The sequence below is a fragment of the Diadema antillarum genome, unplaced genomic scaffold (assembly GCF_040938485.1).
Source record: "Diadema antillarum isolate AM-2024a unplaced genomic scaffold, OU_Dant_1.0 seq00001212_RagTag, whole genome shotgun sequence".
Classification (NCBI taxonomy): Eukaryota; Metazoa; Echinodermata; class Echinoidea; order Diadematoida; family Diadematidae; genus Diadema; species Diadema antillarum.
The window spans coordinates 1,227,809-1,255,382 of NW_027272004.1; the positions used below are offsets into that span (position 1 = coordinate 1,227,809).

The window sequence follows — 27,574 nt, forward strand, 5'->3', positions numbered from 1 at the left end:
CAAGGCTGGCATGAGCTTTATTTTGCGATGGAACAGGTACGCCCGTTGTGGCGGTTGTGTCGATGCCCATCGCACAGTTCGAACCATCAGGCGGTGAAACATGCCCTCTAAATGTAGTTCGTAAAGACAAAGAAAATATCTTGAAATTGCTGTAAGTTCTTGTCAAGAGTTTGATTTCACCATTGTTTGTCATCGTAAATAGAATAAAGACATAATTTATCATGGATTGTTTTTGCTGCAAAGGGATACATTTTTTTCTCCTTGTATCATCTTCTATACGGAAAGATTTGAAAGAAATATCTATTCGACGTCATTGAATAAGACAGTTATGTTTTAGCGAATTAACTTTATCAAAATCAAATTAGTATTAACATCAGGTGAAATTACACCACAAGGTTTTTTTTTTTCTTTTTTTTTTCTACCTCCCCTGGCGTGTCTGCAACATAGAGAATTAGGTATAGAAGCAATGAAAAAGTCAAGCAGTTTTGGCATATTACTACTGTAATTTACTGAGCATACCAGGTAAGAAACCTCCAAAATCCACGAAACATTCCACTGATTTCTCCAGCGTGGCTGGTTCCATGTCTACCGATTTGAGTCTGGACGGGACGTAGTACTGCTTCTAGAAAATAGCAAACGTTGAACGTGTATGATAATCAAATCAGAATGAGAATATCTCCATCATGGTTAAATCAGATGAGCTTCCAACTTCAAAATCACATTTACGTGTAAGTCTTCTAAATAAAGTAAAAATTCGTAATCGATTACATTCTTCAGTATGAAAAAGTTATTCTTGATATCAAGTTCTGATATGAAACGCAGTTTCTGATAAGAAAAAGCAAACTACTGATTATCCCAGATCAAGCTCAATTTGTGGGCAATTCTGGCCACGTCTTTAAGTTTTATGCACCATGCATATCACTAAATTCATAGAATCTGCATATTTCCACTGCTCCGCTAAGTCCCGACAACATTTGAAGACAAAATGTACTGTAATGTATGTCTGTAAATCACGCTTTGTAAGCGGGTTATGTCGTGCAGGCCTACTTCAAGAAGTGCGTTATTCTGCCTGATTTCTCAGACTCTGGAGCACATGTTTACAAATCATTCTTCCTTAAAGCAGCTTTAGGCTGTCAACCTTTTGGAATCCATAAACCCTCTGTGTGCCACATTAATTTCTGGCTATAGATGTGTGTGTGAAATTAGTGCACATTTTACTCATTGGCGTAGAAAGGGTTAATTCCCATATACATGGTAATTTCGTTTTCACATCCCTCTGAAACGCATCACCTACCACAATGTGTTCTATGTTAAAGGGATGGTACAGTATTGGTGGAGATGAGAATTGGGCTTTTAACTTTTTGCGAGATACCAAGAAAACACTTGTACAGAGCATACCATTTTAAGAGGAATTCAAAGTTTATTTGATGAAAATCGGGTTTGGAATGACTGACACATCCAAAAACAAAGTAAAACAAAGGGATCGTAATAAAGTGTGGGTCCCACACTTTATTAGAATCGCTCTGTTTGGATATCTCAGCCATTTCAAAACCAATTTTCATCAAATAAACGCTGACTTCCTCATAGAATTACATGCTCTTTCATGTTTTATAAGAGGTTTTTCATTATCTAACTAAAAAAATGTTAGAAACTTGAAATTAGGTCTCAACCAAAACTGTACGATCCCTTTACCTATCGCAATTTCTAATTGAGAAAAAGGAGACCTGTGGAAGGGATAAACATCAATACAATGATGTATAAAATAATAAGGCGCCATTCTCCAGTGGGACACTTCTGCAGCTGCATAAAGTCTGGCTCGATGAAAAGCACTCAACACGTCACGCTTCGCACAGTGCAGCTGTTGTGTACATAATATTGCCGTCATAATGCTGAATATTCCAATGCAGATTCAGTATTTTGAAGCGATGATCAAGAGCAAAGAGACCTAAACCCCGTTTATAGGCCTGGAATAATGTTACGCTCTTTTTTTTTTCCAGCTCTAGAAAGGAGCCGATTCCGTGATATACACTGCACGTTGTTCTAAAATTATTAGCATCTAATACAACTTATAATAAAGAACTGCTCAGCATGCGTTGCTACTTCACGTGAGCCGAGAATAGTTGAGATGGCGTCAGAATATGGTCTTTTTTTAATAGTTTTATGATTATGCTTTCCCGTTTAACGCAATTGGAGAGAAGTGCCGATAGTGAACGTGATTTGCATTAATGACCCCCCCCCCCCCTCAAAGTTATCGTGAATGCACCTTCTTATGTTTTGAATCTGCGGTTTGAAACGGTGTCTTCCTCAAAGTAAGTTGGGACGCAACCGTGTTTTATGTGTAAGAAGTTAGGAATTAATCATAAACACATCCCTAGTTTGCCATTAGCAAGCAAGATCTTTATCATGCGACGAGTTACCGTTGTTTCTGCACCGCCGTTGGCACTCTCAGGACTCTTGGGCGGAGCTTTACAGATGAGGTCAAACTTTTCCATGAGTTTGACGAGGAAGCCCTTCTGCTCCAGGGAGCCCTGCCACATGTAATCGATTAGGCACTCTTGAAGTATTCCTTCATCCTCCAGCTTGGTCCAAGCATCACTGACAATGCCGTCCTACCAATGGTATAACGAGATTAGAAGGCTATCACTAAAGTAAATCTTCAATGAAGCATGGCACATGTGACGATTAAACTCATTATATATTTGTTAACATGTCATGAAATTGGGGGAAATCCATTTCAAAATAGAATCTATCACTTATAGATAGCTAAACTCTTAGATCTTGCATCAGGATCATTTAGATCAATTAAAACAATAACAACAACAACGAAACGGTGCAAAAACTGATACATACTTGTACATCAAGATAATTGGATAACATGATCCAGTCACGACGTATTAATATGCAAAAGTCATGATTGATCCTGAACTAGACTTTCAGTCTTAAAATTCTGGTGGCCATTGATAGCGGTAGATCGAATAAAATCTCGAATACATTGTTTTGTGCTTTTCTACTTAACCACACGCTATTATGCTGCTTTCACTTGACCTTTCAGCGATAAAACTTACTCTTTTGTCGTGCTTCAGCACTGTGATGACCTGTTTGAAGACGTCGATGAGCCACTGCGGCTGGAGGATAACGAGGTTGTCTAGGTGACTCGTTTCTGTCTCCTTCTCTTCCTCATCCTCCTTCTCCTTCTCTTTCTTGTTCTCTTTCTCCTGCTCTTTGCCCTTTTCTCCGAAGTAGATAATGAACCCGAGATCGTGATAGAAATGGAGCATGGTGACCAGCTCCTCGTCACTGTCCATACCAAAAGGCCGCATTATCTCTCTAGCCTGTAGGAGACAGGATAAAAACATATTGCCATCACATTACTGACGACTAATCAAATGGAAGAAATTAGAGAACGACTGTTCTAGTACAGAATAGCGGCATAGAAGAAAAAAGACCCCCATTTTCATAGCAGAAAAATATGAGTTTAAACGGGATCAATATTGTTGATGACTTTGTTTGTTATTGTTTTTTTAGGGGAAGGTGTCTAAGGACACAAAAACGAAAAAACAAACAAACAAACAAACAAACCCAACAATAGCACTGACTTATGGTTTTGAATTACGGAATCATTGATAGCGCCGGATTATTACTTAAAGGAGATTATGGACAGCGTAGAATTATGAACAATAGGGCATCGCAGACATTTCGGAATTAAGGACATACTGGGATTATGGAGAGTATTATACGGGATTGCGGATGAGACGAAAATAGAATGGATTGTGGATAGTACGGGACTAATGGGCGTTAAAGAGTCGTAAGTACTACTCGGTTGTGCGCAGGTCCAGTGCTTTTGATATTCATCACGTCAAGAAAACCGGATGGAAAGTGTCGCACCGTACCTGCTCGAAGGAGATAAAGTTCACTATTTGCGCAGCAGGCACAGCCTCTTCGAAGAGCAAGTAATTAATCGGCATTTCCTGTCCCATGTATTGCTCTTTTTCTGCCACTCTCTCGATGTGTTTGCGGAGATTAGCAATCTGGGGGCAGCAAAAGAACAACCTGTTATAGTATAATAACAATTATGCGTAGGAACCAGCATAGTATAGACTTCATTTACTTGTTACAAAACATTACCAACCAGTAACAAATTTTCAGTCGTTGTTGCTATTTAAAGAAGTATTAAAGGACAAGTTCACCTTCATAGACATGTTGGTTCAGTAAATGCAGCTATATAAGTGGAACACATCAGTGCGAGTTTGAGGAAAATTTTGATAATACGCACCTAAACACACAAAAGGTGTCAGTTACCTCCCTATTCCAGCCGCATGCTTCATTCAGATTAATGAATCTTTCACTGCATTGATTATTCCAGCAATAATTATTATATGTGTTTCTTCGGTATCGAAATAGTCCTTGCGCCTTTCCGAGTACTGTTCAATTTAAAGGGGATGGCTAGTAACTGCTCAGTGGAGATCAGCGGGAATGCTTGGGGATGATTGTTCCAATCCTTGTGGGATTCATTTAAGAGTACATTATTTCTTGTTGTGTGAAAATTATTTGCTTCAGAATGGTCTCACATGCAAGTAATGTACAGTTTAATTTTTCCAGGTTAGCACGCCTGTACAGTGACGGGACATCATTCATGGAACCATGAAGACACAGAAAGGGTTAAACAATACGAAATTTAGTTGCACCTGCTCATCAGCCTCCCCGAGACTGTTTTCTACAGCGTAATATTGAGGTATCACGTGGTTCTGGTACGGCTTGTTTTTCACCGCATTCTTAATCTTCTCGAAGGCGTCTTCCACCTATCAATGCACAAATAAAGAAAATCATAAAATAAGGTCATTACTTCTTCGGTCTTAAAACGAACGAGAGGAGAGAAAGACAGAGAGAAAGGAATATGCAGTGGTGAAGTTAGTAACAGAACTGGACTAGGCTGGGTTGTTATTGTTTGGTAACTAATCGATCTCCATTAATGTCAGTTTGTTTGTTCTTGAGGGATAACAGCAGTCAATGTTTCAGTTCATTCATCTATACGTTTGCTCTTTTAAAGATCAAGTAACAGTGAAATCACAATACAATTAAATGAAAGAGTACTAAGCATGACTTGAAAAACAAAAAAGCAAACAAAATTTAAGAAAAAAATGATGCTTAAGTAGTAACATCAATTCATGATTGATGTCATAAAACTTCAGATAAAATCTAAAACTTAACATTGTTTTGGCAATGAAAGTTATATTTATGACATCTGGAAATTTGTGTTAGTCATTTAGGCATTGGAGTGAAACGACGAAAGAAATGAACATACGAAGAAAAAGGACATTGGGAAATCACTATACGACAATATCTATGTAGTTGTATAGCATGCATTATGCACCAGTAAAATGCACTGAGATTCTATGATATGTTTATAATTGTGTGTGTTTGTGTGTGTGTGTGTGTGTTTGTGTGTGTGTGTAGTGATATTGCAGTTCGAGCAATATTTGTCAAAATGTTGAAAATGGTTTGAGCCATGAAAATAATTGTTCATTTGTATCAGTTTCTATACTGTCTCCTCGTATGACGCTTCTGCTGAATACGATTTGAAGTCCAAGTCGGATAGTGAAGGAGTCCTGGGCAGAATTTGTTATTTATCTATTTATTTCTTTTTTTTTTTGTTATTACCATTTTGTAAGGAAACACTTGTAACGGGATGTCATGTTTTTTCAGGCATTTTCGATATTTCAATATCCTCATGAATGCAAAGGTTTAATCTTTCTTTCTTTTTCATCGAGAATCAGATTCAAAATGCTTCACATTGACTAAAACCATCATTTTTTTTTTTATTTGCCATCATTTATAAGAAATGTATGAGAATCCAGACTTTGGCGTTCATTTTGGAGGTCATCTTAAATGTCTAAAAGTCCTGAAAAATGCGAGAGTTGCATCATCCGGATATGCATTCAGCACCCTCGAAATAGCTTTAAGCCACATAAAACAAGAGTATAAAAACATTAGGCGGTCGGTACAAACACCGTTCAGCCTCTGCGGGCAAGGCTATTAGTGCCCTGTGACAGTAAAATGAAATAAGTATAAAGCCTGGACACCATCTATTTAGAGCATGCCGATTTGTGACGTGGATTTGGGTTTCTTGCCCGTTCCACGTTAAACGCGTGACATTACTGACAAAAATAGAAATAAAAAATAACTCGAGTCAAGCATTCTTACAGGTATCTCGCATTCTAGGACTGCAGGTTGAATACACGTTTAGCAAACCCGGCAGTCTATGATAATGACTATGTCATGAAATAACATTAGTAGGAGTGTCGTAGGCAGTCAAATAGACAAAACTGAACCATGAGGATAGCATTTGTATGCCGACCACTTCGTATTTCATGAAGGACTCTTAGGGATTATCGTTAGGACCCTGTAATTACCCCCCCCCCCCCCCAAAAAAAAAAGAAAAAAAAAACTCCCTATAAAATTACCTCTTTCAAAAGAAATTTATTACAGGATTTGAGTAATGAATAATTATTTCATCTACCCTTGTTTCTTCTCACCTTTCCACTATCATCAACACTTTCTCGGTGTGTCCCCACTACGAATATAGGTGGCGATTTCTGGAGTTGAGTGCTGTTGGTGGTTGTAGAGGGTGCTACAGCGTGAGCGAAGATAGAGTTCAGCCAAAAGGTGATGAATTCGAGGCAAGTGAGCTCAGACTTAGAATTCCATTTTGCCTGAACAAAAAGAAAAGTGTTAACAAAATCAAACTGCATGTTTTCAGACAAAATGTCAATAATAAATGCATACATGAAAATACATAAGCAATTACAGACGAAAATGAAAACAGCCTATTTGTTAACAAGTTCAAACTGCTAATTTCATGACACGTTAGTATATTTGTGACCGTGCACCACAAAACAAACAAAAAGTCGCATCCCTTGATTTTAAGTGAGGACTCAAAAAAGGTGCAATGGTTTAACCAAGTAAATCTTGAGTTTTTCATTTTTTCTGAAAGAGCTATCCTTCTTCTACGTTATTCTTCAGTTTTGTATCTCAACATGAATGGAAAAATGTGTTTTTAGCAGTTTTTCTACAACCCTTTTTGATGGAAGAGTAGAATGGTCGCTTTTCATGTCTTGAAATCCTTTGCGCACTCTTCACTTTCAAGTCTAATAACTTTTGAAAGGATGATGCTACTGCTTTGAAATTAAATGATAGTTTTGGGCAGAATGTGCTTATAGAAGATGCTTAATTTCAGCTTAATCTGATAATCCCTTCATTGTTGTTGCTCCGGTGGTTTACGTCCTGTGTTTTGTCCCTTTCATGGCACAGCTAGCACGGCTTGGTAAAGATTAAGCGTTTGAATAGACCGTGTACCTCAGAGTCTCTTTTCTCAGTTCACACTTTTCCAGAACGTGTGCTTTCTTTTCAGTATTTAGGTAGGTTAGTAGGGGAGTCCATTTGAATTGAGTTATACATCATTTTTAAAGCTTAGAGTCTGCTCTTTCAGAATCTGCCCTTCACTGAAAATCCATGTCTGGCGACTTTTTGCTGGTTTTGTGGTGCAGGGTCACATTTGATTGTTTCTTGGTCTTTATTTTTCACAGACTGTGCGGATAGTGGGCCGATCTTATAGTATAGGCTACAAACCATGTTTGATCGCTTCATTTATTAGACTTAGGGGGCGCTGTGGCATAGTGGATAAGACTCCCGACTCCCGATCGGAGGACCCGAGTTCGAATCCCGCCCAGTGCTTACGTCCTTGGACAAGATGCTTTTACCCACCATGTCCCTCTCGACCCAGGTGTATAAATGGGTACCTGGCAACGCTAGGGTAATAATAATGACAGGGCCCTCTGGTAGAGCAGTGGTAACACTGAAGAGGCCATCCTGGGTAAATAAGACCGTATTATTATTATTATTATTACTTATGGGGTGTTGCAAGAAAGTTGCAATAAATTGCAAATAATTGCTAATTTTGAAACAACCATTCTGATTGGCTCAGGGTCTGCCCTATTAAGAAGACATGCATGCAACAATGATTTTGATTGGTCAGTGGCAATCAGTTGCAAGTTGCAATTGATTGCAACTTTCTTGCAACACCCCGTAAGTCTTTGAAGTTAAATATATGGAATTATTCTATTACTGCTCATTTTACTCCCGCTCTTCAAAGAAAGAGGAGGTGTTGAGCATCCTAACTTTTGACAGTCTCCACAACTTTTGGTATTTTAGCCAATCCAACGAGGAGGATGGCCCTCGAGAAGCGAACTTAATTGGCTAAAACACAAATAAAACACTGAATAGCGAAACCCTCAGAATAGAATAAGATGAATTGGGATTACGTTTACTGTATGTAGATACATGTACTATAAGTTTAGTTCCTTTATATTGAAAGCTTTCAGTTTCATCATATTTAAGTCAAGCTTACTCATGAATATGACTGTATCTGGTGCTTATGAGTGAATTTATTGGTTTGCATGGTTATAGCTGTGTGAGTGATATTGATGGTATTTGTTACGTGTATGTATTTGAAACCTCTCCAATAGACCGAAATGTGGGGATGTGTATTTGAATGTTAGTGTATGTTATACAAATCACATACACATAACAATTCGCCAAACAAAATCCTTCCGTTGCGTGTTAAATCTGTTTTCTGAAAAATCTTCCCCCACCCACGATGTTTCAGTGCTACAATAAGGAGACCCATCTCAGCTACTGCACTAATGAATACTGACATAAAATCAATATGTGCGACTTTTTGTTGGTTTTGTGATGCACGGTCACATATGACACAGCCAATGGGCCGCATGCATAAAAATTAGTAATTGCTTGTTCTAGCCTTTTGCTTGAATCTGTATGCGTACAATCAAGCAATTGCTTCTGCCTGCAAGCAATTGATTGTTTAGATACCAAGCACTTGCTTAAAGTGCCAGTTTTCCTTTGGTTCAGTACAAGTTTTCCTTTTGTATCAGGTTCCAAAGTGTGAGTTAAGGATTAAAATCACCACTGTGAAAATCTTAATCAGTATGAGTAATGTTAAGTAATTTAAAATACGTAAAATGTAGGCATACTATTTACTGAATTCAGGAGTTTTCTAACGGTCAATCCACAAATTTTGAAGCTTATTGAAGAGCGCCACCGTAGGGGTGATCACTTACAGCGGAGCTCCACTCGCTATCCATCCGTACTATCCGCCGTGGAAGTACGTAACCCAACGCCGTGGTATACGATGCTTCCCATAGAAGCTACTGTGTTGCATTGATACACGCATAGCAAACAGGTACCGTACCCGCGCTGTGTGTTATGCGCTGCAAGCTTGTTGCATGCTGCAGTTGGCATTTCGACTTTCGTCCATCCAGTCTGACGAGCTGTTCGCGTTTGGTGCGCTGCACAGTCGTATGCTGGTTCATGTACGCCTACATGTACTGTGTGCGTGTGTGTTCTCTGAGTATGTTTCAGCATGTTTCGGCAACGAACAATGTTGATATGCTCTACATATCATTCTATTTTGGAGGGCAAAAACTAACCCGACTTTTATAGAAATTATCGGTTTGTTACTGCAGCGCCGTAGTCCCGTGCGTGCAATTTAGCGTATGTATCAACGCAAGTCCGATACGATGCCGATGGGATCTTGGGATCCGACTATAAACGAGAACCATTGTGTTTAGGGCTTCGCAAATTGTCCCCAAAAAAATTATAAAAAGGGGGAGGCATTTTGTCGATACTTGATGAACGCAGCTGACTGCGAAGGCACTACTAGTTTTAGTTTACAATATTGTACTCCAGTGTACTTGATACACTACTGTGCTAGCTAGGAGGTATACCTCCTTGGACCTTGGTACCAGAAAGAGATACTACGTACAGCATAGTACAGTACAATAACTAGGTATCCACAATTGGTGCAATACAGGAATGTTGTATTATTCATGTCTTTTTATGCACATCTGCAGTCCGTACTGTACAAATTACAGTGTATTACAACTGCTTTGGAGCTTTCGCTTTCTCACTGTAGCCCAATGACTGGGTATAGAGAGTGAAATCATGTAAAATTGTTTTGCTTCCAATCCATACAACCCAACGGTCCTTTTGAGGACCAACATATCAATTCACATGTTTCTTTCAGGTTTATATTTCTCTTGCCTTCTCCCCTCAAGACTACACTTGTAGGCCTATTTATTCTTTCCCTTTCCCTCCTACAGGAACCTCTTCAGGATTTCACTGCCATGAATTATCCTCTCCACAATTTTCTCTCTGAAGCATTTATTTCTAGGATCTACTCAAGTTTCCTCCCCTTTACGCTTCATGTTCTCAACTTTTATTCTTCTCTTTCGTCTTCTTGATCCTCTTAGTTTTCTCTCCCCCCCCCCCCTCAACTATAGTCTCATCTCTCCTCGACTTACCTTTCCTTCACGGATGTATTCATCTTTTCTCCGTTTGATTCCACATTCCACATTGTTCGCTGACTTCATTTTTCTCTTTGGTTCGATGAATCTTCACCTCTTTCCCCTATTTCCATGATTTTCCAAAGTTATTCAAATCCTCCCTCTTCCCTGCTATTTCATCTTCCTCTCCCAACGATGTCCAAACATCTTTACTCGATTATTGATCCTCACTCTATTCTTCCTCACAACGTTGAACCCTTTCTTACCGTCTCCACCAGTGCAACTACAACTTCTAGCCCATCATTGCTGTCCCCAACTCTTCACTTTTTGCCCTCCTTATAACCCCACTCCTCTTTCTGGGCTATTCTGCCATGCAAAGATCCGGAAAAGGACTACACTCATGGTGTCACCGCAAATTACCTCTCTCCCTCATGTACTGCACCATGCAATCCTTCAAGCAACACATTTATCTTTCTTATACATACAATTATGCATAATTAGACCCTATACATTATTGTATAGATTCTATGTATATGTATTTAGAGATACACACACACACACACACATATGTATATATATATATATTAGAATTATAGAATTATATAGAATTTAAATACAGGAAAGATTCCTTGTTTATGTGAATCAAGACCACAGTTTTCAGCGGTTGCTAGAGAAAACCTAATTTTATGAAATATAGCCTATAACAATATCCAAATCCCTCTCCCTACTCTCTAGCAACTCTGTCTCGATCTTCTCTCTTTATTCATCATTGCACTGACTTAGAAGCAAAAGTTTGAAACAAATGTGAGATTCATAATTATGATACAACAGAAGTGTATGAATCGGTACACAAGCAGTGTGTTCTGGTACAACAGCTGTACTTCTTGCTGATATGCTGATGTATACATGTAGTTGTACTATAGTTTGTACTCCAGACGAGCGAATGACCTTCACCGCCTGGTTCTCTCATACCTCCTTGGCCGGTTATCGCACACACGTGCCTGCGCCTTGGTGTTCGGCCAAAGGAGACGGCGGTGACAACACACACACACACACACACACACACACACACACACACATTCACACACACACACGTACGTTACGACTTTATTACGAAGATTTACAGACAGCCGCCCAACCACAGAGCTCGTTCTGTGCACCCAACCCGCCTACTAATCCTCACCAGGTTTCTGCCTCCAGTTTCATCTTGCTTATAATCATCCATTGGGGTAACACGCACAAACGGGCACACACACACACACACACACACACACACAAGCCCCACACACGAGCACATTGTGTCTGTGCCTCATCGCTAAGACCAGAAGTTCATTGACCTGTCAAGTTCCGACGGCACAATGTAGTAGACTGTACATTGTACACCCTGCTATTCTGCACTGACTGCTGCACATGTACAATACATGTACAAGCTTCGAGAATCGTCATTCGCAGAGACTCCAACCCCAAGCACCTTCTGATCTGGAGATTCTCCCGCCCGGAACCCCTAGCAAACGGGAGACTCTAACTTGATGTGCTCGAAGCGCGAAGTTCCTTGTGGCCGGGGTCCACCTCTAGGGTTCTAGATGTTATCTCTTGCTATCTAAGGCTTATTTTTCGATGACACTAAGTAAGAAATCATTTCAAGCGGGAGAACGGAGATTTTGCAAAAATGGGCTTTCGGCGGGAGATCTCCCATCGAAAGCGGGAAAGTTGGAGTCTCTGCTTGATTCGTGGTGTCAGGGAGGAAAGCTATAGTTTCCAATTAGGCACATGAATTCCAGTTTCACAAACCATAAAAATAAAGAATATTTCTAATTACTTTATTTCCACCGACGCTCAGACAAGGTCGACCGTTTTAGGCCTATGCATACATGCAACATGATTACACGTGCATAAATCAGTTTACAAATTGCACCAGGTTTTGTGCATTCCATGTTGTGAGGGTCCAAGAGGCTAAATAAATCGAACCTTACTGAATGAAAGCCCAAAATGGGGGAGGGAGAAAAAGGGCATGGAGATGTGATTCAGAGTAGTCAATGAGTGGAGAGGGCCTACATTGAAAATGATATTGGTATGTTGTACAATTTGTAAAGCCAATAAGTCATTCGCCTTTCTTCTTTTATTCCCCCGTGGGGTAATTGCATGTATAGGATTCCCTATAAAACACATTCAAAATACAATTGTACTATATGGTCATCTTTGGTTCCATCCAATGACATAGACTATCATTCGTCTACAGAAGTAATAACTGCATTAATTTGGTTGTAAATTGTACAGTGTATACTATTTTCGTTGCCAAATACCATCAGAGCTGCCTCCAATGTGCAAATATGATCAAACATAGGGTCTACACACACGTGCGTGCTGCATGGTCCAAATCATATACTGTATTCGTGTGTTTACATATGCGTGTGTGTGTGTGTGCGTGTGTACGCGCGTACATGTATGTCTGTTTCAGCACATACCATTTTGCGTACTACTGTACATGTATAGAGCATTTCACCACTGCAGTGAAATTTCCTCAAAAAATCCATCTCCACCCCCAATAAAAATAAATACAATTTAAAAAAATAATGACTTGAATTTACTATTGATTGACAAAGATCATGTTTTTTGATAGCAAGTCATACCATGTTGTTTGTTCATACCAAGACATTAGTCACTTCTGTACCACTTACTCTTCCTCAAACCCCATTCCGATGTGGCTTGCCCTGGCCTCCGACCCACAGCCCAGTTTTCACACACAAACTTAGTGGTCACCTCAGAATTGAAAGATTCTTCGCGTGAACTTTCCCGTTTCATTCTTGTGACCTATATACACGTGTATTACAATGTGGACTTACCCTTTAGGGCAATGACACAACATATAATATATCGCAAAAGATATTTCTAACAATTTCTGAGAACGTTCATTTATTCGAAAACATTTTCAGGATGTACACCTTACTCAAGTTTTTTGCGATGATGAAAAAAAAATCATCGTGGGCAACAATAAGATTTCACAAATATCAAGATGAAAATGAAAACATAAAAGGGATGAGTGAGGCATAGAATACAATGAAAAGGAGCATCGGAAAAATACATGTTGATGAATCAACATTCATATAACTACATTATTAGAATATAAATGTAGGCACTATGACTAATTTGACCTCTATGTATCTTTACATGCATATCAATGCGTGACATTGACCTTCGAGCAACATCATGAAAGTCATTGCGCTTTGATTTAATCCACAACGAAACATCGGATTAGGAGCGCATCATCAAAAAACAATAGGGTCTACTTCTGTAAACCGCTATCCAGGCCGTGGGTGGGAAAGCAAAGATTCGTTGCACACCAACAGCTAAGTATTCTTGGAGACCATAATTATTTTCTACTGACGAAGATTATTGAAGGACGGAAAGCTTGAAGTCCTTATAAAGTGCTCCATTTTCTACATTTTCCCAATACATGTAATATTGGATAAGGTTATTCGCATTTTTGTTTGTTTTTTGGCTACAAACTGTAGTAGTGTATCATCACATACATTCACGTACTGTACTAGTACAGTGTATTTGTTTGAACACCCTTCGCAGGGGCGGATCCAGGAATTCTGTAAAGGGGGCGCAACTATAATTTCTGGTGCCACTTCCGGGTTTCATTTCTTTTTTTTTTCAATTTCTTTTGTTTGTAAGGAAAAATAAAGGGGGGGGGGGGGGGAGGCGTGCGCCGGTTGCGCCTCCCTCTGGATCCGCCACTGCTTCATTATGGAAAGCTCTAGTGACGACCAGATACCCGAGCTGCCGTTTTACATTCGTGATGAGGGAGATGGACATCAGTCCGTAGCGTAGGTCACAATCCGCCTTGTACATGTAATGTTTTATAGGATTACTAACCACACCCAACAGCATAACTAGTACTGTGCGTGCAATGTAATAAATTCACACAATTATGGCTGAACAACATCTGAAAAATACTTGACGGTGGGCAACATAGAAAACTAGAAATGTCGCTATGGCGACTGATGCCTCCGCCATAATGCATGATTCTCCCAATAGGTGTATAGTACAATGTCTTCACAATGTGTGATGACAGTTTCACATAACTGGCAAAATATCGAATTAACAGGTTTGTCAGAAATATCTTGAATGATCACTTTCCACGAACTGGGTTTGCTATAATTGTCTATTAAAGAGTGCAGGTACACATATTTGGGGAATTGAAAATTTTTACTGGACTTCTGACCGACCTTATTATAAGTTTATGCATTGAGTATAATCTTTAAGGTATGAAGAAAGAGTGTAATTACAGTACAAAATATATATTTTTTTTCATTTAAACCTGACCTTTGACCCTTAACCTTTGACCTTTGACCTTCTGGCTGGAAATTTCCAAGAGAATCTCCATAAAGTAATACATGTACATATATTAAATCTTAAAACTAATGATGCAATCATTGCATATACTAGTATATGAGGGAAATAGTAACATTTTGAGGAGTTGACCTTGACCTTTGACCCCCTGACTATTGACCCATGACCCCTAAATTCCCTAGATAATCCCTGCCAGTCAGTACATGCATATGTACCAAGTTCCATGAAGATACATTGAACCATTTGCGAAAAAAGTGATATTGCAATATTTTCACCTAACCTTTGACCTTTTGACCTTTGACCTTATGACATGAATCTCTCTGGAGAATCTTTATGCAGTAGTACATGTCTACACTAAGTTTCAAGAAAATAACTGCGGGCATTGCATAGATATGGGGGAAATAGCAACATTTTTAGCATTTGACCTTGACCTTTGACCTCTTGTCAATGTCACTAAAATCTACTCAACTAATTGTCCCATCATACATCATCCTTGGACCAAGTTTGGTGAAAGCTGCTTCATCCAGTTTTGAGTTATCACGTAAACAGATAAATTTTAGGATTTGACCTTGATCTTTGACCTTTGACCTCTGTCCGATTCCACTGAAAAACTAATCAAGTAATTGTCCCATCGTACATCATCCTCCAACAAAGTTTGGTGAAATTTGCTCCATCCAGTCTTGAGTTATCGCGTAAACGGATACAATTTCATGATTTGACCTTGACCTTTGACCTTTAGCCGATTTCACCCAAAATCTAATCAAATCATTGCCCCATCATACTTCATACTTGGCCAAGTTTGGGAAAATTCCAGTAAATATTACTCAAGTTATCGCGTAAACGAAAGCGGACGGACGTACGTACGGACGGACGGACGGACAACCCGAAAACATAATGCCTCCGGCACCACTTCGTGGCGGAGGCATAAAAAAAAAAAAAAAAAAAAAAAAAAAAACACACACACACACACACACACACATAAACGCCAAGCTGGAAGTCAGGCTCGAAGCGAGGCTCGAAGTGAGGCTCGAAGTGAGCAGCAACCGAGGAAGCTGGAGGCGGTCCATGGAAGAGGACGCGACCAACTGCCCTGGAGGAAGGCATCTTAGGGCGGCAACTGCAAACGTACGTCGCGGAACGCCGCGAAGAGCATCTGGAGGAGCTTCGGGCGAGAGTGCTATACACACTATTTCTCGGAGTTTGCAATCTGGATTTATTCCTAGACGGTGCTAACATATATATTGATTTGGAGCAAGCTTACAATTACATCACAATTTTTTTTTTCTTGATCTCAAATATGTTTTAATTTTTTTCTATTTATGCATGAAATATCTCTATGTAAAATACAGCTGTATGTGTAATGAGCACATGAACAGAAGTCAAATAATTCTGTCTTCATTCTTTGTACTATATATCAATATTTCTAGATAGGAAATATACTCTATAGCATCAAGCTGCGAAATTCTATTGCTCATTTTCATGTACATACTTTTATGCATCTATTCTTACCTCCTCACATCCATCAAATACTTGTTTTACAGTCTACACGTTATAAGCAATTTTGCAAAAGTGTTTAGGGGAAATAATTACACGATTGAATTATTTATCATCTTGTCTTGTAAGAAGCACGATAGAAGTAAAAAAAAAACAAAACATATATACTTATGCAGCCTTCCTCACAAAAAAAAAGAAGAAATTCAATATTTGTGCTCGCTTTGCTCCATCTGCAACTGCCAGCTCCTTGATGATAGTGTCCAAACACTAAATAAAGCCAACACCGCTGGGCATCTTTTCGTGAAGGCACGAACGTGTTGCTTCAGCTTTTTCGCCTTTCCCCTCGTCTTCTTCTGCTTCACCTTCTTTATCTGCTTCACTTTCTTCATCTTTATCACCATCATCTCCAAACACTTCTTCTACGATGTCAATGCACTCCGTTGATTGGGTGTGTGCTCTAATAGAATGATGTGAAAGACAAATACACTGTATGCTAATTCTCATTAGTAAATAACATAAATTCCTTGAAAGTGAGTATTCTGCAATCTCCATTTATGAAGATAGGACACTTTAATACATACTGGATGCTGTTGATTATGACGTTTTGTGAAATTTGAATTGTACAGTGCATTCCCGTTATAACAAAATGCTCGGGACCGGCAGTTTTCTTTCGTTATAACGAAACTTCGTTATAACAGAACAAATACATAATAATTATAACGAAAAAAAAAAAAAGAAGAAACCGCGTATATTCTATTTGTTGAATACTGATCATACACTGGAAAGCTATGTGGAATGGGGTGGTACCTTTTTAATTTCGTTCAAGTATTAAAAAGAGAGGATAAAATTGTGTGTTTTGTAATAAAGAACCTTCGAAACAATAAAACGCAACTCTTTGATTTTAGATTATTGTGCATGTATTATAATCACGCAAGTTCCCATTGGAATCTATGCGTGACACACGGAGCGAACTTACAGTGATTGAAGCGTTCGCCCATTCAGAGACGCTATAAAAATGTCTGTTCCGCTCGATCCGCATTTCGTTATAACACAGCATATTTCTTTTTTTTTTTCTTTGTCATTGGTGCTCGGAAAATACTTCGTTAAAACGAAAATTTCGCTATAACCGTGTTCGTTATAAGCGAATTTTGTACCATAGACTTTAACGGCAATAATTCTGGGACAAGTTTTGCTTCATTAAATTACGAAATTTCGTTATAACCGTGTTCGTTGTAACGGGAGTGCACTGTATTTCGAAGACATTGTCTGGCTTTGATTATGAAAAAGCAACCTTGCATCATGGCTTCTCAGCTGAACAGCCACTTGCAGAATATTATCCACTGTTAACTTTGCCTACAGATAATTTGGGCATTTACACCTGGAGTGACGTGTACCTGAAGTAAGGATTTTACAATGGTTAACAACATCTTGAGTGTTTGCACAGACCGACAGCAGTCGGAACACCGGCTGATGAACACACAACTCCTACAAAAAAAGAAAAGACTGTCAGCTATTACAGAAGTAATTAAATTTGATTTACCTGTCATGACAGTCTGTTAGATGCCACGAGTCTGTATACTATCCCGGTCAGAAATATTCTCTTGAGGATGGAGTCTCTAATTTCTACGGCCTGCAAGCTTATGCTATATACCGATAGAAAAATAAGAGAAAGAAATAATGGATTCCTGCATTTAGTATGGCAAATGTCAAATCAGTTCGAACAGTTTTAGTCAACTTTCAGAACCGTTAGCAATATCGATTTGACTCTCTTTCACAAACACCTCAAAAACTTTTTATGTATCAGTACCCATTCATTAGATAACGCCAGGGCTTGCCTCCCCCCTCCCCCCCCCCCCCCCGGTTTTTTTTTTTTTTTTTTGTGTGTGTGTGTGTGTGTGTTCTTGTTTTCTTTTTTTTTTCAAGTGGCCTGCTGGGACATCTGAGAAAGAATTTCAGGTGGCCAAATGGATTTTGAAGAGGCGAGGAATGAGACTGAATAATACTGTAAAATTAGAAAACTGATGTAGATTACTATATGAGCACAATATAATAGTCTTCATTGTCAGATTCTTATTTCATTTTGTTAAACTTTCAGTATGCTTTTCCTCTGTAATATTTCCGCTTCTCATCACACAAAAAATATTAATAATTCTAAGGTTAGACTTTAATTCCCCTTTAACAATATACTTAGTACACTGTACTCTATTTACATAGTGTATTCTTATCATTTCTTGTTCATCGATAAAATCACATTTAAGTCAATCAAGATCTGCCGTTTAGCTCCTATAAACATGGTCTACTATGACTTGGAATTCATACCAGTGAGTGCAAGTTCATTCGCGCCGCTAATCATAAATCGCACCTATCAAGCAAAAACAAACAAACAAAAAAAAACAACAAAAGAAAAAGATGATAGTAAATAATAATTATGATAGTAATGTATAGTATAATAACAATAAATAAATAAATGAATATAAGTATAAGAGAACTACAACAAGCAAACAAACACAGAAATTAACAAAAACAAAAAATCTAGCACCTGCACGAGACAGCTACCTACAACTATAGAATTCCCGTCGTCCATCCAACTGAGGGGGAAAATCGTATAAGCGTCATAATTGTGAAATACACCACGCATGTCACAAGTGTTAACGAACAATAATAACTTGAAATAGCAATGCATTACGGTTCGAAAATATACCTGTATGCCTAATCGAACTGCAAAAACAAAACTTGGAACTAAATGACCGAGGTAAGTGTGCTACCCCGTATATTTAATAGCATTCTGTATGTACAATACTCCATACTGTTATAGTACTGTATTGATTTGAGTTTTTCGCAAACCAGGACTTCGCTACAATTTCACGATCAAGAAGTATCGTAAGCAACGGGGCAATAAAAAAACTTACTTTTTCCCCCTCATAACTTCAAGAACAAGTTTTTCACGGAGCACGCGAACGATTTGCGAAGGACGCGAATGGAAAAATCTAATATTCGGAAAAGTTTTTTTCCGAATGTGTTCCGACAATGAAACTAAAAACCATTCTTGCGCAATTTGTGCGAAGTTCTCACGACGTATGTGCGAATGTCGTGTGTATCATTGCTAAAGTACAATATGTGAACATAATGTAGACGAAGAACGGTTACAGCTCGTTATTCCGACGGTTCGTTATTCAGAAGGTTCTTTAGTCCGAAGGTTCGTTATTCCCAAGGATCGTTATTCCGACGGTTCGTTAATCCGAAAATGTAATGAGGTTTGCTATTCCGAAGGTTCATTAATCCGAAAATGAAATAAGGTTCGTTATTCCGAAGGTGCGTTAATCCGAAAATGAAACAAAGCTCGTTGTTCCGAAGGTTCGTTACGGACCATATCACTTCGGATTAACGAACCTTCGGAATAACGAACATTATTTCATTTTCAGATTAACGATCCTTCGGAATAGCGAACCCTATTTCATTTTCGGATTAACGAACCCTCGGAATAACGCCATAAATGTTCGGATTAACGAACCTCTAGGCATATAAGGAATTTGTGTGTTTCGGATTAACCAACCTTCGGAATAACGAACCTTCGGAATAACGAACAGCACCCATGAAGAACACGTGACGGAAATGCGAACAACGCAATTTTTTTAACAATCATGGGAGAAAAATGTACCCAAGGAGAGGTCTCAGCTGTCTTGATTTGAAGTTGTTTTTTTTTCTTTCCTGTATTCATCCTTTCTTTTTTTTTTTAATCATTTCCCTCTTGTGTGCGTGCCTAGAGTATTTTCTTAGGACCCTATCTCCACTGTAAAACCGTCTGATTTTTTTGTTTTTTTTTGCAGTTCCTCCAACACATAATCTCGAGTTTCAAATGTATTTATGACATACTTAAGATTCATTTTAAGTGTATTCTGGGATTTTTTGTACATCAAACATATCTTTCTCTTTGCTAGTCTTTAATTTCTTTTTTTTTTTTACTATAAAGTTGTTAATAAATGTTTCACGTTTAGATGTATGCTGCCATTTTGATTTGTAGAAAACGTAGGTCATACATCCACCAAACATGCGCTAAACGTTTGTGAGAATGTGAGTTGTTTGTGAGTTTGCGGTTACGTCGTGAAGTGACCGGAAAAACGGAAATGAAAGAAAAAAAAAACAGATCTGGCGAAACATACGCAAGACATTCTCCAAGGTTTCGGGGTATGTTTGGGGTTTCACGAACATATTGCGAACATCGCGCGTGTCTTGCGAATGTCTTGCGCATATGACAAGGCTCTAAAGACACTTTCGAGAACAAATCACGAGCAAATTACGACCAAGTTTGCGGAAAACGTTTCGCAAAAAAAAAAATCCGATTTTTTTTGTTGAAATTCTCGCCGAAGTAAAAGCGACATTCGCGAAAAATTGACAATGCTTCCGAACACTCGCGTTCGTTTGGCGATCTTTGGCAGACTAAAATACGAATGCTGGATTTTGCAATTCTCGTCCTTCGTAAATCGTTGTTCGCATGCTCCGTGAAATCACACCTTTCGCAGATGTGATTAAGTGACAATTCAAACTATGATAATCTACAGTTATATTGAGTTTAGCGCTTTGATATTTTTTACGCATTTCTATATTCCTATATTCGTAAACATTCCTATAAACTTTCCCAATAATTATAAAACAATACAGCCATAAAATAATCTGACACAAACGGTAAACCACATGCCACACGAAGAACGATCGCAATCGCTTACTTGTGCCTTCGGCTCAGGTGAGCTAAAATAAATAAATGAATGAATGATGAATGAATGAATAAATAAATAAATAAGTAAAGAAGTAAATACAAAATTAAAAAAAAATCACCATGTGCCATTTAAATGTCAGCTTTATTTTCACAAATATATTCTACATAGGGCGTGTTCAAACATACAAGCCCCATGAAACATGCACACATTACCCAATGTATAGCCAATAGGACCCCTATAAAATTCGACATTATGCCTTTTTTTTTTACGTTGTATATTGCAAGGGATGTGAAAAAAAAATGCTCAAGCACGACTTTTAGAAGGTTCCACATGACAAGCAAAAATCGAATAACCTCTTAGTGCAAAATGCACATGAGCTTGTAGTACAAAATGTTTTAAATATTCATAATAAAGATAAAATCCCCTGTCCGGTTTGGCCCCTACTAAGAGGTGTTGAACAGTACACTACAAGAAGAAAAAAAAAAAGAAAAAAAGCTCCTTCGAGTAAAGTGCAGGAGCACGTAGTTTTGCCAGATAGCGTCCTGAAGTTTTAGGGCTCACGCGGTGCCGGTGCTAGCCAGTGTGCTACAAACTCCCAAAGGAGGTTACATGTATGTACTAAAGACAGGCTCTGATAGAGAACCTCGTGCTCCCTCGGCGCGGCCTCAACGAACATTCGTCGACTGTGCATGTGACGTACACATGGCGTGTAAAGAAAAGAATGTGATCGAACACAGCATGTGTATTGTTATGTATTGACAGCAGCGTTGCTAGGCGATATTTGCCGCGACATACAACCTCTTTGTTTTTCTTTCGATATGTGATTTCATTTGCTTCCCAAGAAATTGTGAATGAAGGATAAATCTATCTTTTGCGGGGCTAAATAAATGTCTCAGATGTACAAATTCTCTCCTCACTGTTTCAGGCGCAGGCCAGAAGTAACAAAACACACAAAATGATAGCACGTAATGCTAACCATGCCAGTCTCTACTTGAGACTAGCTTCTAAGTTCAGAAAAATTTCACGCCCAGCCGTTCCCGTGCACATTGAGAACTCGAACGATGTGGCGTTCTCGTCTAGCGCTTTTTCTGGGAATTTGTCACAGGGTTAAAAAAAAAAAAAAGTGAAATAAAATAAAATATTAAAATAAAAAGAAGAAAAAATCAAGTGCTGTATCTTTCTTGTCATCAGGCCTATACATATACAGTGTATATTATAGCAGCACCTGTAGCACATGTATAGTCTTTCTACTGGCATTATGAGGGTCTCTTCTTTCTTTCATGTTCATGATTGTAAAACTCCGGCTTAGCCAACTCTCTTTACGCCAGCATCAGTAATCACAAGATGTACGTGTGTACTATATCAAAACTCTGTCTTTTACCAAAACACTCTAGCACTCCTAATCTATCATCATTTACTCATAACAACGCAGCAAACCACCTCACAAGCACACCATAACAATAATAATAATAATAATAATAATAATAATAATAATAATAATAATAATAAACAGGTTCACCTTTTAGTGCTCATGGCACTTCAAAAATGAAAAGATTGTATACCAAGTAGGCCTACATGCATACAACACCCTTGGAATGCCTTTGGATTATGAATAATAATAATATTAAGATAATAATAATAATAATAATAACGATAACAATAACTGTAATAATATAATAAAATAATAATAATAATAATAATAATAATAATAATAATAATAAAACATACATACGTAAAGTTTATAGTAGCTACCGGTACTTGTATAGTACACAGGTTCACCTCTCAGCACTTATGGCACTTCAAAAAGGAAAAGAAAGATATACCAATACATACAGTACATGCTACAACCCTCTCGCAATGCCTTGGATTATTGTGTCGTGTTGGAAGAAAGACTGGAATGAATTTACAATACTTTGCAGTAAATAAAATGAAAGTAATGCAATAAATAAAATGAAAGTGTATGTATGATGCAAAATTGGCTGACAAAATCTGTGAAGCCCCTAGCAATGATATCAGGTGGCCAGCCAGGCCACAAGGTTGGCAATATCAGGTGGCCAGCCACGATCTTAGGTGGTCAATGGCACCAGAGTCACCACTGAAAGGTCAAGTCCTGATAAACCAGGGCCTACCAATATTAGGGACCTACCACTTGATATTGTAGCCAAAGCTTGCATTTATACCTACATGAATATATGAATGGAAACTAGAGAATGTGACCAAATCCTGGTGATGTCAGGACTTTTAGTTTGGGCATTGCAAACTGTGTCCTAATTATAAGACCTACCAGTCCAAATATGTAAGCCTGATCAAAATTGAAATTGGATGAAAAATAAGGAAGTTATGACATTTTACAGTTTTGCTAATTTCTGCAAAACATTTCTTGTACAGTGTATATGAATATGCAAATGAGTGAGCGTACCATGTTATACCCTCACAATTTTCTCTTGATATGTAAAAAAAAAAAAAAAAAATGAAAATTCATTGTTTCTACCATTGAAGTCTGAAACATGATGTTATTCCTGGTTGAATCATTTTAGAATACCGGGTATTATGTACATTTATGTACCAACTATAATATCTAGTTGTGAGGGTATAACATGCTCACTTTGCCATTTGCTATTCATATTGACTGTTCGAGAACTGTTGCCCCCCATCAAAAAACAAAAAACAAAGAACAGCACAACTTCTTCATCCAATTTTGATCAAAATTGCATGTCTACCACTGAACTCATAATATTTTACTCTTTCTTATCAGACTAACTTAATATAAAATCATGGACTGGATTTCCTCTTTAAATTTTTCCTCAAGCTTTACATACTGGTACTTGGAATATAGGATGTCTCATAGATGGTGTGGCAATTTCTATAACCTATCAACAATCAGTAGCTTACTAGTATTTGATCATTCTCAGTTGCCACAAACAATTCAACACCTAAGTCAATTTTTATTTGAATGTTGACACACACATATGTATTATGTGCAGAAGGACATGAATGATACTCTTAACACAAATGTTCTGATGTGCCAGCAAAGAAAGAAAGAAAAAAAAAAGTAAAACACTAAATTCAAACAGGACAACCCAAACCTCATTTTGCTTGTTCTTGAGCTTCCTTTTCAGCTGCCTGTGTTGATTCGAGATTATCTGAGCTGATAATGTAAATGAGGTAATGAAGAGAGAGAAATCAAAACATATCAAAAACAACAAAGATGATTTACATTTAGAACATGTTTGAATGTGTCAATAGTTGATAAATCAATGGCTGTAACTTTAAGGGATCCATGAGATGAGGCAATAAGGCATAATTACCTCATCTACATCACCGACAAGGCTTCACAGTAGGTAATATCAATCACACAGAACAAACTGAAATTGTTACCAACACATGGAGAAGAGAATCTAGCATCACTCAACTTTTGACCTTTCTTAAGGGGATATAGAATTCAGTAGGACGAGAAGCACATTGTCTGACTTGCATTCACAAGACGCTAAATAATATCTGTTACACACCAAACCCAAACTCATTAGAAGCAGATGCGGACATTCTCACCAGTTCAAAGTACCATCAGGATCCTCCAGACTAGAAGTCCACGGGAATACATTCTTTCCATGCACAATCAAAGCATGGGATGAAACTCAAGCCTCTGTAATCAGATTAACTGATCCAGCTAAATCTAAATAGATTTTACTCAATAAAATATTTGCTTAAATGTCCACCCTGTGGCTGCTCCAGTTCAAACTCAAGTGGGAGTACATGTATTCAGGAGGATCCCAACCACACCAAGTAGAAACACAACAGTGCAGCACAGCAGGTACAGTAGGCCTACATCATAGGCCCAGTTCACAGTCTGTCGTTAAATCTAGAATATAAATGTAAACACCTCCCCCCTCAAAAAAATAAATTAATAAAAGAATAACAATAAAATAAAATGAAATAAATAAAATATGTATCTCTCACCCTGGCCTGAGAGCAATTTGTGTTGCTTCATTAACCAAAATTTACGGTCATACTAGATTTTGATGCAATATCTACACCTGTCCTAACGTTACAGACGTAAACTGTAGCGTATAAACATTTGTTAGAAACATGATATGAAGCACTATTGTGTATTATTAGATGTCTAGTTGGTGCATGACAACAAAGATTACCGGTACTTGACAATTACACGGCCAACTTGATTCTCAGTTAATGTTGCTCAACCGTGTGTTGGTCTAATTTAGACTAGATCTCACACAGTTAGAAATGCTACCCGCTAGTAGTAGTAAAAATCTTATATGTGATCATCTAGGAATCTAATGTAATGGGGTTACTCATTCTGCTAGTACGTAGTCATTAGATGCTTCTTAGGCTGCGTTCACATAGAAGTATTCGGTATTCGGTATTCAGTATTCGGTATTCGGTATTCGCTATTCGGGCACCGAATACACCGCCACCCGCACCGTCAACTCACCATCCCATATGCAGTGAGGATTTCTTCCTCCTACATCCCAGCAAATCTTATTAACAATTTCTAAACTGCATCAGAATGTTAGTCTACATGCTTATTTTTGCTAAAGGGCAAATCCAGACCAAAAGTGTAACTATTTCACAAACGAGAGACGGTATACGCTGCAAGAAAAGGTTATTAATTATATTAGAGTCTCGAGGTGGGACTCGCGTGGGAGTAGAGTCTGTACACATTGTCATTGCACCATTATCGGTACCCGGTGGCTTCAGATGTCTTGCAGTGTGCAATGATACGTAGACCATCTAGACCCTGTTTAGTCTAGACCTAATAATAAAAATGCTTGCTACCTTTTGCTTTTTGACATGAATAATGAATCACCTACGATGACGCCCATGCACATGTTATGACGCTGCCAGTAAGTTGAAAACTGTTTGTACTAGAACTCATAGCCACTACATTAGTGTACAAACGCGTCGTTAGTTGTATAGACATAGTTAGTAGAGGACCATTCAAAGGATTAAATTTTGAGCCTAAGGAGATTCGTGAGATGTATCCACGGGATTATCAGGTTATGCAATCTGGAATAAATTTGTTATGTTTCAAGAAAGTGAAGAAGTGAAACTATTCACCGATGCGATGGCGATGTTGCCTCGACAGCTGACACTCTAGACAGTACAGTATCTGCCCAAACTACTCTCTGACTGAAAAAAAAATAAGGGCTAGAATCTCTAGAATCTCTAACTAGGACCTATTGTGTATATAACGGAGCAAAGTCTATCAGAGTGTGAAGATCTACCTCTTCCAACAGTAAAAACACAGTCGGTGAAACTGTTCTTAGGGCCTACATGATCCATCAACCACTCTACTCACCTCGAGTCGAAATCAGAAGGCTGTGAGCTGAGGACATGTACCGTGGCGTAGTTACTGTATGCCATTTTCTTGCCCGTAACTGTTGCACCGTCATTTGGGAACTATAAATGGAGATCGCAGTGTTCCTCGACCTATCTACCTCGGCTGTCTTTCTTTCGATATCTTTTCTTGCTCTGAAGTAGAGACCCAAGTCCCAGTACTATGAAAACATCGATAAAACCACCAGTATAGTGCCCGCGCCGATTGTATCATTTCTATACACGTTAGATTACACAGTATGCAGTACTGTGTACATTGTACGTACACACAGGACGAGCAGTCAGCAGCCAGCTGCACCGTACCCGCAGTGAAAGCAAAGCAGTTGCATTCAGTGTACAGCGCGAAACTCGCACTCACTTCACACAGATCGTGGCGGTGGATCGTGGAGAACCGTGGCTGACGAACCCACGGCGGCTGATCTCTCTCTCCAGAATCTCGCCGAGCGTAGCCGACTGCGCAACAGAGCAACGGCCGATGAAGATATACACGCCTCTGAACGAGAACCGTGTACAGTTACGCGTCAGCCAGACCGACCAGAAAGATCGTGATTATTTCAAATTTTGAGCGTTTTACGGCGCAATTTTGGCATGATAGTGTGTTTTTTGATACAATGAAACCATACATACACATCAAATGTCGTAATTTAAACACTGATGAAATCACTGCTACCAAAGGTAAACTGGCACTTTAAAAACGTACATGCATAAAACAGACCTATTACTTGATCTTGCTCGCAATTGCTTACGATTTCCAAGCCTGTAAAATTAACTTAAGCTATTGCTTTAATAAGTGGGACGTTTCACTTTAGGTATAATTTTTCAAATTCATCTTTAGTAAACTCCTCTTAAGTAATGTGATTATCATTTTTTTCTTTTAAGTAACTGAAATGTCCAGTGGTTAGCACGCAGATCCGGGCCACTGTAAGCAGTAATGGGAATCACACAGTATGTGTGTGCGTAGTGATGTGTGTATCAATGTATGTGTCATTTTCTAGCTCTTTTGCAATATCAGGAAATGTTTTCTCACATATATGCCCTTTCAAATACATGCTGTCACACCCGCCTTTGCGTTCGTGTTCGCACATGCGTGACGTCCCTTTTGTTGAAAACGCTAGCACTGGGCCGAATGCATAAACGCTAGCAATTGCTTGTGCTAGCCTTTTACTTGAATCCGTATGCATAAAAACAAGCAATTGCTTGCGAGCAGAAGCTTTTGCTAGCAAGCACAAGCAATTGCTTGCTGCCCGTAAGCAATTGCTTAGAGACCAAGCATTTGCTTAAAAACGTATGCACAAA

At 38.6% G+C, this 27,574-nt stretch overlaps 1 protein-coding gene and 1 long non-coding RNA gene across 3 annotated transcripts in view; both read right to left on the bottom strand.

Moving 5' to 3' along the window:
• The window catches only part of LOC139744795 (uncharacterized), a 329,121-nt gene that overhangs the window by 230,344 nt on the left and 71,203 nt on the right, over positions 1-27,574 (bottom strand). The window lies entirely within an intron of this gene.
• Positions 15,678-26,272, bottom strand: LOC139744810 (uncharacterized). 2 transcript variants are annotated; one of them, XR_011711845.1, is made up of 4 exons: positions 26,241-26,272; positions 24,010-24,071; positions 17,749-17,851; positions 15,678-16,665 (listed from the first exon to the last, which is right to left on the bottom strand). It is a non-coding gene; the product is annotated as an uncharacterized lncRNA (long non-coding RNA). The 2 variants fall into 2 exon arrangements; XR_011711844.1 differs by lacking the exon at positions 26,241-26,272 and having other exon boundaries at positions 24,010-24,528.